Source organism: Ursus americanus, chromosome 3 (assembly GCF_024610735.1).
Source record: "Ursus americanus isolate L20-20 chromosome 3, mUrsAme1.1.p, whole genome shotgun sequence".
NCBI classification, from domain to species: domain Eukaryota; kingdom Metazoa; phylum Chordata; class Mammalia; order Carnivora; family Ursidae; genus Ursus; species Ursus americanus.
The window spans coordinates 99,382,107-99,401,268 of NC_142129.1; positions in this window are offsets into that span (position 1 = coordinate 99,382,107).

Here is a 19,162-nt window from a genome sequence, read left to right on the forward strand (position 1 = left end):
AGAGATTTATTTATTTATTTAAGAGAGCAAGGAAGGGCAGAGAAAGAGGGAGAAAGAGAATCCTCAGGAAGACTCCCTGCTCAGCACAGAGCAGGTTGTGTGGGGCTCCATCCCAGGACCCTGAGATCATGACCTCAGCTGAAACCAAAAGTCGGATGCATAACCAATTGAGCCACCCAGGCGCCCCTAAAGAAGAAATTATAATTTACGGTTCAGACTGAACAGCACTGCATACAAATCATTTAAAAATTCTGAGGAAAAAACTAAATCATGTCTAAGAAGGAATTTTAGTCCAATGGGTATACCATAGAACAAGAAAGAGTGAAAATTTATACACCATTTTTTTTCAGTATACAAATGAAAAAAAAAACAAAGAAATGGGAATCTGAAAAAAGTATGAGAAACAGGAAAACATCAGAGCAGAATGCATGGTAATAGAAAAACAATAGAAAAAATTGATTGCATTAACAACATCGACAGCTGGTTTGGGGAAGATTAATGAAGTAGGCAACATTCTAGCTATAGCTTATCAAGGAAAAGAAGAGAAAACTATAAGAATGAAGAAGCAGAAACACAAATCAGTAGATTTATTTTCATTTTGAAAATTAAATATAAAACAAAAAATAAATGCAGAAAAAAACTTTCTAAATACATACATTTCACAAATTGACTCAAAGACAATGTGAAAAAGAAAATAGGTCTAAAACTTGTTCATTATCCAGTCACAAGTCAGAAAACTGTAACAGCAAAAGCAGCAGGTGCAAATACTCCAAGTGGGTTTCTTTCTTACACTTTCAAGTAGTAGATATCCCCTCTTATGTAGGAGAGTGAAATCTTCCAGGAGAGAGAAATCTGCATAAGGGATCTTATGAGGCTGATACTAACAGGAAACCAAAACAGGTTTCTAGTATGTGGCCCTAGAAAGGAAGAAACAACTTGTCATTATTTGTAGCTTTTAAGACTATTCCTTCAGAAAAATGCAAGAAGATCTACAAATAAAATTTCAAATAATAAAAGAGTTGTTAACCACCTATTCCATAAAAAAGTATTGGGTCTGTTCATTACTAATAACTAAACTATTTTTTTAAGTCCCATTAATGTAGCAATAAAGTCTGCAAAGTACCTAGGAAGAAATCTTACAAAGTATAAGAAAGTATGAAGAAAGTAATGAATCTCAAAAAATACATGATGGAAGGTCTAAACTACATGAAATGAAGTATCTTATTTATATATGAGAACAATAAACATGATGAAAATAGTAATTCCTACAAACAAAATATAAATTCAATACAACGACAGCAAAGACTTAAAAATTTGCTTTTGTGAAACTTGACTAGCTCATTTTAAAATTAATATTGAACCCAGAGGGGTAACTTTTTAAATATAATTTTTAAAAAGTATAAGAATTATACATTTTCTCAATATCAAATTTTACTATAATGTTATAATACAAACAGTTGCCATTAGAAAACTATTGAAAAATACATCAACAGGACAATGAACAGAATAGAAACTAATTAATAACTGATAATTGATTTATGGGATTAAGTTTATGTGGAAAAAAATTTGACCTTATATAGATACAATACAGTCCTGTTTATACTCTGTGTATAGATACAAAATAATTCTGATTAATTAAACTCTAAGAAAAATTATAAAACTTTTAGATTCAATATGTGATATATGGTGAAGATGACAATAATTGTATAAAGATATAAAAAATTAAAAATCATAAAGAAATACATGCATTTGAATACAATTAATATTAAATTTTGTTTAGTTCATTAAAGACACCATAAGATAATGTATGAAAAAATAAGTCTAAGACACTTGAAAATAATTTGCTAACAAAAGATGAGAACTAAGAATATATATACATATATAATATATATCATATATATATCATATATTATATATTATTATTTTCAAACGTTTTTTACTTGTTTTGTATATATACATACACAAACACTTCCCATGAAACAAGAGTGAAGAAAAATGATTGGTAAATATGCAATTCAGAGATCATAAAAATAAAATTTCCAATAAATATAAGGGAAAGCAATTAATGAGTATAAATTAAAACAAAAAATATCACTTTAAAAATTTCATGTGAACAAAAAATAACAAAGTCTCACAATGAGTGTTAATGGAGAGATTAGTGAATGAGGAGTCTCATGCACTATTATTTGGGAATGTAAGTTGACATATCCACTTTGGGGAAAACTTGGCATTACTGAGCAACTTGAAAAATGCGTATAGTCTACAATCCAGGGATTTGCCCTCTAAATGCCCATTATATGGAAATGTTCATACCTGTTACAAGGACACATACATAAGACTCTTCATTGCAGCATAAACACATATACTATAAATTACCCAAATATCAATTAAAATGGAGATAAATGCATACATTGTCAAAAGATATAAAATGCATAACCATACAGAAAACTAAATGTACAAACTAGACTTTCATGTATCAGCAATGATAAATCTGAAGAACATGATATATTGAGTAAAACAACTTTTTTTAAGAGATTATGTACAGTATTATCACATTTATGTGAAGATTTCCCCCCGGTTCTATTGAGGTATAATAGACATACACCGCTGTATAAATTTAAGGTGTACAGCCTAATGGTTTGACTTCTAAATATTGTGAAATGATTACTGCAATAAGTTTAGGTAACATCCATCGCCCCGACAAGATTTGTACTATTCAAAATATCACTAATATTGTTTATGTGTGTGCATGTATGTGTGTGTGTATGTCATGAAAGGGAAGGATTTTTGTCCAAATTCAGTAAAATGATTACAAATATCATGAAAAGTGGGGGGGAATAAGTTTGATGAGGGTACGAAGGAGACTCTATAACCAAGAGTACTGGAACCTTTGCAACATTTCATAATATTTCTTCAGAAAAGAAAAGAATACATATCAAAGGAAGTTAACATTTGCTGAATACATTCTCTATGTTTGAGATATGCCATGAAAGATGTTTTATGTACTGTTACTTCTTATAAATTAAACAATTTTATATATCTTACCTTTAAAATATTTATTGTGATTTTGCCAATTACATTAATATTTTTATTCTGAGATCATACTCTTTCCAAAAATTGGTAATATACTCTTTGTTCTCTTTTGAAATTATGCTGTTTTATTTCTATGCTATTATTTGACCCAAGAAGAAATGGTCAACCCTATCTTGTTAGCAGCCCTCCTCTTCATAAATATACTGATCTACATAGTGACAATGCTTGAGAACCGTTAGTGTAAAGCACGTTAATAAGAGCCATGAGGAAGCCTTGTAATTGGCAGTGGTTACTAATGGGGTATATCCCTGGAAAATCTGCAAAGGAAAATCCATAAACTTCTCATGACATCATTTGTGTATGAAGGATGAACAGTGACCACTGGCCACAGAAATAAAAATAAGAACGTGTTCCCTTGTGAATTTTATGTTTTGAGTGTATTTTGTGGGCTCTATACTTTTCACTTGCAATATTTAACAAGTGAAGATATTGTTATGTGAGGAATAAAATCAACTGCTTGTTAAAGTCTAGTTCTTTCTTTCTTTTTTTCAGTGCTTCATCTAACCCAGGATATAATTGTTTTGTGTCCTCATGTTTCTACAATATTGAGAATAATATAAAAAATATGATAAAATTACATTTTTGATACTTAAACTTCTATTACCTCATAAATATTGAAGATTTTATCTCTATTTGCTTACTTAAACTTTTCTCTTCCTCTTATTTTTCTCTTTTCCTCTCCCTTCCTCCCTCCTTCTCTCTTTCCCTTTTATGTCTGTAAAGGGAATCACTTCTTTGAATGCATGACCTTCCTGTACAAAACCAACTAAATTTTTATCAACTTTCTTCATGTTACATGAGTTGTGGGCCCTAATACAGACTGCAGCTGCCAGTTGGTTCAAACTCGCCAACATAGATGTTACCTTGAACAAGAACAGACCGAGAATGGAAACAAGTAATGGTATGTGATCCTGGCCAGCAAACACAGGGGGACCCAAAAGTTAAAGCAAATACATATAGCAATGACAGGAGAGGTAAATCATGGGTACCAACTGGACCAGCTTCAACTCTTTGCTCAAATATTTAGACTCAGCACATACTTTTTGAAGGTTTGAAGGGTAAGATTCAAGAATACGTGGTTTACAGCATTCAGAAAATACCTTGAATTGTCTGTGTTTTACTCTTTTTAAGCTGCAGTGAATCATTACTGAAATAAGAGCCCAATTAAACTGATAATTTGAAAACTTGGTGAAAGCATTTCTCCTCCCCCCACCATGGTGAAAGACAATGGGGTTCCAAATACACACAGACATTTTCTGCTTTTACAGTTGTTTCTGCTCACTGTGGAAGAGCCTCTAGAGAGGCCACGCTGACCAGATTACCTGTTGTGGTAAAAGAGGTTTAACCGCTTGGTCTGTGATGGCTCAGCTTGCGTAGAGCTGGGATAAACCTTTGTGACATTCAGGAACTGCAGGGCTTACTACAGCGGAAAGTAATGGGAATGTCTGCTGTCCTGTGCACGGCAGGCAAAAGCTCTCCATGCCCCTCTGAAACCCAGATTCACTGCAGATAGGGCCCCTGTGTGCTCATTAGGGAGCAGAAAGGCAGTGATGCCTTGCACCTCCAACACAGCTGATTTGCCTGTCTCTCAGTGTGACTCTGCCCGCTCAGACCATCCCCAGGGTGTGGGGATCTGAAAGAGCAGGGAGCATGATACCATTTAGAAATCATCAAGGAAGCAAAATACACCATCAGGGAAAAAGGAGGTAAGTAACTTCGTCAAGCGGGTGCTTTTGTGAGGATTATGGGAGATACATGCATGAGGTATTCGGTAAGAGCTCCGGAGGCAAACCACGTGAGAAGGTGAACACCTGAGTCAGACTGCTTTCTCAGAAAAAAATCAGTTCATCCTCATTTCATTCAACACTGAAGCCCCCTGCAGTTATTTCAGAGGACAATTCCTCTGCGTATTTGGGGGTATCCCAATTGTCCCTGTCCACAGGTTTTAGCTATCTATTTAAATTCTTGCTCTGTAAGCACCCCCAAAATTGGCCAAGTCAGCAATGCGGTGTTTGCCAATTTTGCTTTTCTTGACTCTGGAGTCTTCTACTGTTCTCATACTGTTCTTGTCAGCTTGGATGTCTTTCCTTATCTGCATTTTCCATACGATATTTCTGAGCCACCTCTGGTTAGAGGACGGCATAGCAGTCTTTATTTCTGTACAGATAAATGGCAATTTGGACTTTTCCTGTTCTTTTGCAAACTTAGGCAATTTGGACTTTTCCTGTTCTTTTGCAAACTTATTCATTTCTTGAGACGATCTTGGTGAATTCCTGTTTCCCCAGCTTCCCACGTAGTTTAGGATATGTTCCAGAAATTTTTTTAAAAATTATTATTTGAAGACTATTACTACTGATAGACTGGATTTTAGACTTCTATTTTGTACTTCCAGCTTCTGTCATCATGGCATCTGGTGGCATGTGTGACTCAAATGTACTGAACAGAGTTCCACACTTAATGGATATCTAAGTCATGAAGGAATCGGTGATGTCTAGTCTTTCTTTACAATCTTTGCCAATGCTACATAACTGACGACAAGCAACCAAGTTACTTGCTGATAAACAAAGCAGTATTTGACACTACTGGCAGCTAGTGAACTGTTAATGCCTATGATTTTGGGTGGTGGTGACAGAAAAATCATCAGATGCTATTGCCTCTAACGGGTATTTGAAATGTGAACAAGATTGGATGTGGTCTGTCCAGGCTGGCAGGATGCATGGAGCTACTAGTAGGGAGGGAACTGCACATGAGATTTATACAACTATTGAACACAGAAGCTGACCAGCCTTCTCGTAACACAGATAGAGGGATTATTGGAAGCCTACACAATATTCACACAAGGAAATATTCATATTAGACATGCGGCATCACTGAGGAAGATTCCTGTTTAGAGTGATGCAATAGCCATGGAATTTCAATTAAGAAAGGTCATCTTGCAAGGATGGGCACCATTCTCCAGGAGAGAGCACATCCTTGTGTCAAATACCAGTATGCATGTTATGGCTCCAATAAGAAGTAGGTATGGATCCAGGAAACAGAGAGTGAAAGTAGGAGCATCTCATTTACCTCCCAATGACATATTTGGAATTTGTGATTTCTGTCTCCATTACTCTAGGATCTGTGGGTGAAGAGGGAGGTCTTCGTTCCAGATTGTGGGAGTGGGAAGACAGGTACTCTTCCATTAGGAAACATAATAAAAAGCCTACTAAATCTTAATCTATCTTTGTCACCCAGCCATTTCAAGCTTCTTGCAGTCAGAGACCACCATACAGGAAAAGGTGTCATCATCCTGACAGGGATTATTGACCCTCATTATCAGGAAGAAGTTGGATTTTGCACGATGTAGTAGGAATATCTGGCACTCAGATATTAATTTTGGGTACTTCTTGGCCCTCACCCACCCGACAAAATGGCAAATTGACAAGTGCAGCAGCCACAGCTGAAGAAGGACATGATGACCAGGAGCTAAAACTCTCCTGAATTGAGAATCAGGGTCACCCCACCAGGTAAGCTAAGAGTGAGTGGAATGGAAAATGGGAGGAGAGAAGAGATGTGATGAATGCTATTTACAGCTTTAAAAATGTTTATGGCAAGGTAACTTCTATTCCTTTTGTCCATTTCCCCAGGAAAACCAACCCATCAGAATTCTAGCCAGTACATTTCTAAATAAGGTAAATGATTATTGGAATGAAATGAATCAAAATGGCAGAGTTCATGGGCTGTCGTGGACTCAGGCACTCTTTAGGATGGAGGCACTCATTTTTACAGTTGGCAATAATCTTGGCTGCTGACAGCCAACAGCTGACAGCTCACAGATGAGAACCTCTCGAGAAATTGCTCTCACCCAAACTTAGCAGCCTTTTCTAAAGCTGTGCCCCTCAATAGGGCAGCCTAAATCTAATGAATAGTTGATACAAGGTTTTACCCCTCCTTGGGTCAGCCTAAATTCAATGAGTAGTTGATACGACTGCCCAAAAGTCCAGACATCTCAATAGTGGACCATTCCAGAATCCCTTTCAGCTTCAGAGGTCCTCATGGAATGGCAAAAGTCTTCATAATGACTATATCACAGCCCAGCTATTCTCTCTGCCCTATCCTACATCCTTTATTCCAGTAAGGTGATGTTCACAGTAAAATTCTACAATAACCTTCTAAACACTAATTTCTTTCTCAGAATCTCTTCTTTCACAACCTGATATAATACTGTACCTAATCCACATGCAAAAGAATGAAGCTGGACACCTTCCTTACCCCACACATAAAAATCAACTTAAAATGGATCATAACTCTAAATAAGATCTAAAACCATAAAATGCTCAGAAGAAAACACAGGGATAAATGGTTGTGACTTGGAGGTAGGCAAGCCTTCTTAGATACGATGCCCAAAAGTGCAAGTGAGAAACAAGGTAACAGACTACATCGAAATTCAAAACTATTCAATTGGTGAAAAGACAAGCCATGGAATGGGACAAAATATTTGCAAATCATATATTTGATCAGTTTTGTATCCAGGATACATAAATTATAATTCAATAATAAAAAGACAAATAACTAAGTTAAAGATAGGCAAAATAGTTGAATAGACATTTTTTAAAGAAGGTATCTAGAAGGTGCCAAGTGAACGCATGAAAAGATCATAACCACCAGGGAAATGCAAATCAAAAGCACCATGAGGTGTCAATTTATACCCACCAGGATGGCCATAATAAAGTGGGATGATACTAATTGTTGGTGAAGATATGGGATGTGTGGGATTCTTATTTCGAATCCTCACACACTGTTCATGGCAATGTGAAAAATTCCTTTGGAAAAGTCTGAAAGTTATTCAAAAGTTACATACTTAGCATATTTTTTTAAAGGTATACACTTATCATATGAACCAGCAATTCCATTCCTAGTTACATGCCCATACAAAAACTTGTACACAAATGTTCATAGTATTGTTATTCATAAAAGCCAAAACATTGAATCAATATAAATGGCCATCAACTGATAAAAGGATAAACAAAATCTGGTGTATCCTACAATGTATGGAACATTATTTGACAATAAATTTAAAAAGTGTTAATACATATTGTGATATGGATGAACATTGAAAATATTATCCTGAGTGAAAGGAGATAGTTACAAAACACCTCATATTGTGGGATATCATGAAATGTCAGAATAGACAATCTATGAAAACAGAAAGTAGACTACTGGTTGAGGGCGCTGGGGAAGCTGTGGGCCATGAGCATTGACCACTAATGGATGTGGGGTTTCTTCTGGGAGTAGTACGAATGTTCTAAAATTGATGGTAGTGGTAGTTGCACAACTCTTAATACACTAAAAACATTCAATGATATGGTTTAAATGGATGAATTGTGTGATGTGTGAATTACGTGAAGATAAATCTGTTTTAAAAGTTCACTGACTCTCTAACTGAAGTGTTCAATGAGTGGAGTGGCAGAGTATTTAGCTTTTAAAGCTTTTTGAATCCTGCAGTTTCCAAAAGCACAACCTGTAAACAATAAGATATTAAGATCTATTTTAACAGAAGCAAAAGAGAAACTATGAAACATCAATAGTTTACAACATTTAACTCTAAATTATAGAATTATACTTTTGAATATCTTGAGTTGTGGGAATATTTTTCTGATAGAGCTCCAATATTTAATTGGATAAATTGATAGGCTGTACTTCAATTGTTCAAATGAGAAAAACTATAATCTGGCAGCATCTCAATTTGAATAAATATTCAAAAGAATGGTGGAAACACATCTTTAATGAGGTTTTTCTTATAAAAGAACATTTGTTGAAAATCTAATTGAATCGCAGCCAAAAAAAAAAAAAAAGATAATACCTACCATGACATTTTGGCTGGAATACTTACAAATTTCAATTAAAAGAAAACACTACAATTGAAAGCATTATCCAAAAAGCTTAATTTGCTGTAGGCTTACAGAAAATATATTCCCTCAAACCAAAATATTATATTTTACAAAAAAGACTCAATTGAACATGTCAGCAATTTAAAGTATATTAACTGTCTAATGTAACTTTGTACAAAACTGCAGAAAATTATAATTATGAAATTAAAATACTAGGTTATAAAATTTAGAAAATATCAGGGATGTGGTGTTTATATCTGTACCAAAGCTATGCATCTATCTATATCTGGCTAAGAAACTAACTTAAGTAACTCTGTGCCAAGACAAATTATTCTCTTTATGTTCTTTAATGTTCATAAAAATCAATAAAAATAAGGTGTTTAAAAATTATTTGATTTAATGAACATGGAATACATTGTCTTAATTTTTTAGAAAATATTTTTATTTATTTTATTTTTTTAAAGATTTTATTTTTTTGTTAGAGAGAGAGCAAGAAAGCATAAGCAAAGGGAGAGGCAGGCAGAGAGAGAAGCAGCCTCCCTGCTGAGCAAGAAGCCCGATGCGGGACCCAATACCAGGACCGTGAGATCATGACCTGAGCTGAAGGCAGACACTTAATTCACTGAGTCACCCAGGCTTCCCAGAAAATTTAAAAAAAAAAACATATTTTAAAAATAACTATTTTAGTAAAAAAAAAGAGAGAGACAAACCAAGAAACAGACTCTTCACTATAGAGAACACACTGCAGGTCACCAAAAGGGAAGGAGGTGGGGGGAGGGGGGAAATTGGTCATGGGGATGAAGGCTGAACCTGTCGTGATGAGCATCCAGTGTGGTATAGAATTGTTGAAGCACTATATTGTACACCTGAAATTAATACAACACTGTATGTTAAGTATACTGGAAATAAAATTAAAAATTTATATGTAAAAAGTATTTTAAAGGGCCACCAAATGCAATAACGGTCTTATTAAAACATAAATCATTATTTAAAAATCATTTAGCTTTGTTTTAGTATGTCTACTCCTACTACCTAACATGACCACCTACTTGCTGTTGTTCAGCAGGAGCTGGAAGCGTTCCCTTTCTTTACCCGGTCCAGCCCTTCCTAGAATCCCTGATGAACTGGTAGACACTAGGCTTTTCCTGTGACAAGAAAACTACAACTATGTTACATGAAATCCCATAAAGTTTTCTATTTCAATGTTTCTGTCCCTCTGTCTTATTTGTTTTATTTCACTCATACAGGAGGGGCTTATGGTCCAAGGGTTACACTTCTCTGCCTTCCCTTGATCCAGTTCCCTTGCCACTGTGACAATCCTGTTCCATTAATTTTCCCCTTTTAAACTACATTGTGTAGCACTCATTTTCTCAACTGCCTTCTTCAAATGTGCCCGATTTTCTCTATTAAAAACAAACAAAACAAAACAAAGAAATTCCACGTGTCCTTTGCCCAAGACGTTCCCTCCTCTGTCATGCCAACTCTTCTTCCTTTCTATCATCATGGATCATCTACTGTCTACCTTGGAGATTAACTTTAAGCATCTAAGCTCTGCAAATCGTCACCTACCTTATTTCCATCATGTGTCTCCTGCAAATTGTCAAACTAAGTAATGCTCCATGTTCTTCAGTTTTCTTGCTTTTCCCAACTTCAATAATAAATTCTATTGCCTTCTCCACCCTCATTTCCCCCAGTTTTATTGAGATATAATCGACATTCAGCACTAGATAAGTTTCAGGTGCACAGCATACCAGCTTGACATGTATATTGTGAAATGATCATCACCGTAAGTTGAGGTAACATTCTTCTTCTCTTATAGATACAAAATTTTTAAAAAATGTTTCTGCCTTGTGATGAGAACTCTTAGGATCTACTCTCTTAGCAATTTCAAATGTAGCATATGAGATTAGGATAGTCACCATGCTGTACATTACATCTCAATACTTATATCTGGAAGTTTGAACCTTTTCATCCCCTTCGTCGAATCTCCCCTCCCCTCGGTCTGGGACGCACTAGTCCGACCTCTCGTTCTACGAGTTTGGGTGTTTCTTGTTCATTATGCTCTGTTTTCCACTCTCTCCTTAAAACCTCCTCCACGCATCATTTCCCCAGCCCACCTAACATTATCCTGTGACCCCTCGCACCTCTCAGACCTCACCTTCCTCATTACCTTGACGGCACAACAACTTCTCTTCTTCCTTAAATGTAGCCATTGCCACAGCACTGTCGATTTTATAACTTTTCTCCTTATTCACTAGCAAAGGGATCTGTTTTTGTAATTAACTCATGAGCTTATATTTAACTCTTCATCTCCAGCTCTTAAAGCTTTTATTGTTGGTACCTCATTTCCTACTCCCTAGTTAGCATTTTTTACCCATATATTCTGCAACTGCCTTAATTCAACACCCCTGCCACAAAGTCATTACATGCCTTGCATAACCAATTCCTTCTCACTTTGCTAATTCTGTTAACACTGGGATTTTCTGTTACTCATTCTCCCTTTCCTCCTGTACTACTTAAGTGTTAAATTTTATCAAATCTACAATATCACATAGCTCCCGGCTGGCTCAGTCAGTGCAGCATGTGACTCTTGATCTCAGGGTTGTGAGTTTGAGCCCCATGTGTGGCACAGAGTTTACTTAAAACAAAACAAAACAAAAACAACAAAAGAAAACTAATAAAAATAAGTAAATTTTTAAAAATCTACAATATCTCACATCTCAAATCCATCTCCAATGCCAACTCCCAATTCAAGGGCTGACTTTCTCACCCCGACTTCTGTGCAGACCAGACATTACTACATTTAAGGGAATTTTTAAGCTGGGGTAATAACAAATATACTTGCAATAACAATGGGTTGTGCATTTTAAACAGTTATTTTGTTCTTTGAGTCATGTTAACAGGAGGAATTTAGAGTTTTTGAAAGGAAAATGTCTAAAGTCATGGATAAAGGGATCTACTGCTGAAATCTTTGTGTGGATATGATGAAGTTCTCTTTTTTTAATTTAAAATAAACTTAACCATGACTTTTGGGTGCTTAATTTTTTTCTTCTTTTCTCCCAAATTTATTGAGATATATTTGACATATAGTATTATGTATGTTTAAGATGTACAATATGACAATTTGATATACATACATATTGCAAAACGATTACCACAGTAAAGTCAGGTAAGACAGCTTCATCTCACCTCGCCTTGCCTCACCTCACCTCACTTCGCCTGATGTCACAGATTAAACTTATTTTTGTGTGTGGTGAGAACATTTAAGATCTACTCTCTTAGCAACTTTCAAGTATATAATACAGCTTGTTAATCTGGTCATATGCTACACATTAGATCCCCATGACTTATTCATGTTACAACTGAAAGTTTGAACCCTTTGACCATCATCACCCATTTCCCTTACCCCTCAGCCTCTGGCAACCACCAAACTTTTTTGTTTCTATGAGTTCATCTTTTTTAGATTCCGTGTATAAGTGAGATCATACAGTATTTGTCTTTCCCTGTTGGACTATTTCACTTAGCATCGCAACTCGAGTTCCATCCATGTATTAAATCAAAATGAAAAGATACACCCACCAGTACTTTGATAGTGGACTTGGGAAGAATTAGGAAAATCACAGTATCAGGAGAAACCAAATATATCATTGAAGCCAAAAATATCAGGAAAAGCTTCACATAAAAAACAGCTGGGGATTTATGGTAAAACTTATTGTGAAACACTATTTTGTTAGTTTTGTCTTTTAGGGTTGGCAGTAAATGAGATTAGAAAGATATTTCTTCTAAGAATAGTAAATATTTTGCCAAAGAAAGATATTCTTGTTTGGATGTTAAATTTGATATAGACTTTCTCGGAGTGGGGCGAATGAGGATGTAGAGATTAAGAAGTCAGTGCAGGAGTTAAATCAGAAGGGAGATGCCCTTCCAGGGGAAAGGAGATTCTGAACACATTTGCCCACGAAGAGGGAAGATAGGCTTTCAACTGCACTAGAATGAGGTCCCTCTGACCTAATTAACCTGATTAGTGGCAGTGGTTTTAGGAAGTCAATAGAGAGCTTTCTGGCAGAACTTCAGCTAACTGCGTCATATGGGAATGATAAGGTTTACGGCAGTGGTTCCCCAAGTGTGGTCCCGACAGGCAGTGTCACCAGCACATGGGAATTTGCTCAAAGCACACATTCTTGAGCATGCCAAGACTTACTGACTTAGGAATTCTGGAAGTGTGGCCAGCAGTCATCTTCTGTCATGCTCTGCAGTGATTCCACAGCTTGCTGAAGTGACAGCCTCTGGTCTGAAGACAAAGGCAAGTTTGTGAACTGACACACAAGAGCCACCACTTGGACTCTCTTCTCTCTTGCAGCTAAGTCTCTGGAGGATTTTTGGTTGCTCACCAAGGACAAAACCTGCAGGGCATATCTCGGGCTTTCATCAAAGTGATATAAGTGTAGAAGAAGATGGGCAGAATCCCTTACAAACACTATTTCAGCAAGAGCTGGAAGTGGGCGTAGCCCAAATGAGAGATAGGATGGCAATATTCAGAGATGTCTTCACCTATTCTCATCAGCCAAGTCAGGCACAGCTGCTTCAAGAGGTCTCAACCAACACAGGGGACATTGCTCCAAATAGAAAGCTGGCTAAATAGGATTAGCTTATTTCTAACAAGACCTAAGTATTGGAGGCCATTACAGACAGGAAAAAGCAAAAAAAAAAAAAAAAACAAAAAAAAAAACAAAAAACAGAAAATAATTTGGAGTAGTGTGATCGTGCCTTTGGAAAGGCTGTGAGATTGTGAATTGTCATGACTTCCACTGAGAACGTTTGGCTACATGAATCAAAAAATCTAAACCATATTTATGCTTATCGACTTTAGCAAGTTCACTTAACCAAAATTTATCCTGAGGAAAAAATCATCTTAGTATTATACCCAGGACATGTCTCATCATTTAAAATAGCACAATTTAGAAATTACATAAGTATCTTAACAACAGAAGCTTGGCCACAAAAATGATACATCTGGGCATTAGCATACTGACCACCATTAAAATTAAGTTTTCAAATAATTTTAAATATATGGGATCATCCTTCATGTCATGATGTCAAATGATGATGCAGGAAGCATGTCTATCTCTATGGCAGGCCCAAAATTGTATACATGGGTATGTAGGGGCAGAAAGAGAGAACAGAAAATACTCCAAAAATTTAGTGGTGATCTTTAGAAAAAGGAGTCAAGTTTTATTTTTATTTTTATTCTTATTCTTTAAAATAGTTTATGTTGCCTCTCTCCCCAACTTATTTTATGATAATTGATTTATCACTGTTCTCATGTAGTTTTAATTACCTTGTCACTTTAGTTTGTTATTAATTTCATTTCTCTGTTGTTTTAAGGTTTTTGTTCTTAAGCTGTATAGGTGTCAGTTATTTATCTTATTTAGAATTAAATTTTTTGGAATTAAATATGTCTTACAAGAGACATTTCAAAGAAAGAAACAGAAGAATAAACAAAGTGGCAATATCAAAAATGATTCTAGAGGAAATTAAAATAGATATTAATAAATTAGAAAAGAGAATAAATACTTAGAAAGTAAAAACCTTGAAAGAATAGATATTCGGAAAGAAAAAGAACTGTAATCAAACTTGAAGAAATCTTGGTAAAATTGAATGAAGAAACTGGCTTTGAAAAGTAAGATGTATTTCAAGAAAATTTAATGATGAAGACTTTTTAATTTTTTTTTTTAATTTCAAGGATAAAGAAGGACTCCTGGAAAAATTCTTTTCAGGTAGATCCATACCAGGTTTGTTATGAATTTCTCCTCCATGTGATGTCAGGAGAAAATGGATCAACACTTACAGAATGACCTAGTATGTGTGGGTATGGGGTTTGGGGGGAGGGTAATGTCTTATAATTCTTCAAACAATTTAGATTTATTTTATAGATGAAAGTGAAATATAAACACTTGCAGATCCTTGTTCTTATCTGGTTAAAGATGTCCAATGTGTCAGAGATTCTCTGCTTCAGCAGAGACTCTGTAAAGGAACCTGACCACTGACCAGCCTTGTAGGCACCTGCCTGCATGTGAATGTCCCCCTCTCGTCCCTTCTTTCATCCTCCAGGCCACAGGTACTTAGTGAACATCTGCTGTGTGTCAGGCACTATTTTAAGTATTGGAGTTATAAGAGTTGACAAGACGAACAAGATCCATGACCTCCAGCTTCTTATATTCTAGTATTCTGGTAGGGAGCTTAAAAAAATATAAATACATGGTTTCATAATTTTAAAAATATTTAAGGCTGCCAAAACTTCTACTTTGCACTAGATCAAGATAATTTCAAATCACTCTTGTGATTACCATAAGGGTTAAGAGTTGAAGCTTGAAATTTAGATTGCAGGTGTATTTGAGCTAACAGTAATAATTACTAGCTGTCCTTGTGCTTCACCAATACAAGTAAACATCTCATGAGGTTGCTTCAAGATTTCAGCCAGATAATACATGTAAAGTGCATATGCCAGTTCCAATAATATGCGTGTTTAACAATATTGTTACTATTTTTAAGGGCCTGTAACACAACACAGTGAAAAATAATAATCATAACCTGAAAATTAGAAAACGGATTTCCAGTATTGTCTAAAACAACAGTAACAAGGTAAAGCACACCTCAATTTCCCTCCTGTTCTCTTGCCATCTTGGTCTGAGTGGAAAAGGAATGACCAATGTGGGAAAGGGGATGTTGTACGTAGGTGAGCTGGAGTAGCTCTTTTCTGGTACACAATCCAATACGCTGCATACAGTTCAGTTAATTTACCCTGACATAAATAAATATCATTCCTATGTGACTCGTGTGCTCCAAAGGACATGAAATCAAGAAGGTAAAGAAAAATCATTCTTACACTTCACACTGCTTTCTTATTTATTATAAACGTAGAGCTAGAAGATGCTACCAGTCCCAAAAGCTCAGAAAAGGGGCAAAGTCTAATGTAAATTACATATGGTAAGGTCTGATTCTGTAACCAAAACAGAAGAGCTGTGGAGATCTCTGAACAATTCATCACCAGGTGTCAACAGTGATTACACAGACGACAAGAAGGATCCATCAAAAGGTAAAGGGATTGGAACCCCTTGATGACAGAGTTTTCCTGACCTGTGTTTATATCCTTCTGAATTCCACAGAAAGTTTAGAAGGTTGGTGAATTCCTTGGCTGGTTCAGAAGTGGGGCACAGGAGCCTGTTCACAGCCATCTAGAAGACAAAATAGGTAAAATAAGGGAACATCCAATATGCAACTGGCTTGAAGATATTGGCAGTTTAGTTCTGAGGGAAGGGCGCTGTGTGTGGAGAGTAGGGCCATGGAGAATCTGGGGTGTCTGTGCATAGGAGAATCTGGGGCTGCCTTAGGGGAACTTCCAAGAATGAGAGTAGCAAAGGGAGTACTATAATGTCATGCTCAAGGATAAGGTGTTAGACATCATTCAGGCTTGACTCCCAATATCAACTAAAACTCCGACGGGTGTACAATCTTGTGAAAGTGGCTTTTCCACAATTATGCAGTTGGCTATAAAGAATGACACGGCTTCATAGACTTGTGAAGAATGAAAGAGTTGTTGATTGTGGCCAGATACAATGGCTCCCATGGAGTAGGCGCTCAGTAAGATTTCAGTGGGTGCCATGTTGGAGGCCCTGGGATCCACTTGTGTCTCTCATAGTGGTGAAGGGACAGGTCCTGTAACTGAAGGTGACGTATTCAGTCCTGACTATGGACACTTCTCCAATCATTATGTAGAGTCTGTCCGTCCTCTCTTAAATGCCTTCATTTTAAATCTGTGATCTGACAACAGGCAAAGCCGGCCCGTGGAGGACTAGCTCTTGAAGGGCAACACTGGCAGCATGAAGGAGGCGCGGAAGGGCAGTGCAGGGAGCAATCCTATTTCAGAGGAGTTGGTATTTGACAAGCATCTGAAGTCCCAGCTTGGCTTTCAAGTGAAGGCTAATCATTTCCCCAATTGCTTTCTAATAGCTCTGAGATGGAGCCCAGAGGGCTGCTGGCAGGCCTCCCTGCACAGAAGCACGGGAGCGCCAGCCCTGCTGCACAGGTGACGGTGCTGGCTACAGGCTCAAGAATGCCTGACTCAGCAGCCAGGGTAGCAGAAGACGTGGGGGAAGGAATGAGTCACCTCACATTTCCTAAATGAAGGAGCTGTCATTACACCTGTTTTTTGACGCTGGTGTTTTGTTTTGTTTTGTTTTATAGTTAAAACATTCCTTTTTTCATTGTATTTATTGCATTTTAACTTTTTGGAAGAAATATAACAGTTTTAGTTGTATATCATAATTGTGGCATGTCAGAGACATGTAGACATATAAGAGTCATACAAAACCATTAAACAAGAGGTCACATGCTCTGTGATCTTGCTAAGAAAGCGCTAAAAATTTCTTCTTACAAAATACTTTGCACATTGACTTTGCTGAAGATCAGAGCAGCTTCCTGTAATGAATTTTATCACCAGTATATTAGTGTCCAGGTTAATTGGAGACACAGCAAGGCATTTCAGTGCCTTAACTAGATGACACGAAAAGCAACTTTGTGCTCTCATTTTAAACATTCCCAACGTGGAAATAGCACTGAGTCACAGTTTCTGAAAGCCCTGAAATCATAGAGCAACCTTTCCATTTCTAAAAGAGAGCCCTTGATCGAATTTCAAATGTTCCCCTATATAAAATTCACATGTTTAACTTTGCATAAAATGATGTATTGAGCCAAAATATTTAGGCATCATTAACATTGATCCAAAGGCAATATTAAATGATATATTCCACTTTTCTACATTATTTGATAATATCAGATGATGTGAATGTTTTTAATACCAAAGGATAATAATTTTTTAAAATTTTAATTTACTACCATAGTATTAAAAGATTTTTAAAAAAAAGTCCTTTTCTAGATCACTGGAAAGGCACAGAACTGTTTTCATTTGTAAATTGATGGTTTTGGCACATGTTTGCGGTCTTCAACGATATCCACCTTAGATAGCCTCAGTTATCATGTAGTATCCTTTTGGTCACGAATTATAAATCTTACCCAAGAAAACTGTCTCTGTTACTTTCAGCCTTAAGCAAAGAGCCCCCACCAAGAGTCTTCATTTTTGATCATCGGTACGTAGTGCAATTTACTACAGTTGTCCATAGTGGAAAACATTATCTACTGTAACATCTCAAATTACTCTGCTTTGTGGACTAATTTCTACCATGATTTTTAATTGCTTTTTTTTTGAATGGGTACAGAAATCTACATTTTTTTGTGATTTATATACACAGAATGAATGAAATTATTTTGAACCAGACTGAACAGTTCCTTTGTTAATGGAATCTTCTGTGGAGGCCAAACTAATGTCTAGCTGCCTGATTTCAGTATATACCTTCTTATGTTTAGATACAAAGGAAATATTTATAATTTGGGGGAATTAACATACTTTTTACTTCTCTGGAAAATAATAAGCAATGAGAGAACTCACTAATCACATCAAAAAGGAGAAATAATAACACTATACTTTCTAATTTGCACAAAGGCAAGTACACTTTTAGTCAATTATACCAATCATGGTCGATCATCAGCTGGTCGAATATAGGCCATTTCGTGTGGCACAACCTATTTCCAGTGTTAACGAGAGCACTTAGCCATAGCAGGGCTCAGAAAATACCTGTTGACTGAAAAAGCAGATGAATGAGCAAATATCTTAAGAAACTGTCATTCAAAAGTTTCCTGAAATCCAAAATTAAAATGATACTTTGCTTTCCATGAACAAATTTCATTCACTTTCCAATTTTTCACCAGTTGAGTTTCATCTGGTTTTTTTTAATTTATTTTTTATTTTTTAATTGCATTTTCCAGTGCAGAGCTTGCAATTTTATTTTATTCATTTAGTAAATCTTCATTGATTGCCTATTACACCAAGACACCATGGTAAGGTGTTTAAAATATCATAGTAAGTAAAACAATTTTGATGTCAGTTTTCATGAGTCTTAAATTCTAACAGAGAAAAGAAAGACAACAAAGCAATTTATAAAATTTTATTTGGATTAATTCTACGAAGACACATATCAAAGCATATAGAAAGGAAACTGATATAATGTAGCAAGCTACAGATTATGAAAATGGGCAGGAGTCATAAAGAAGCTTGGTACATTGGACGGCAGCTGAGTAAGGTC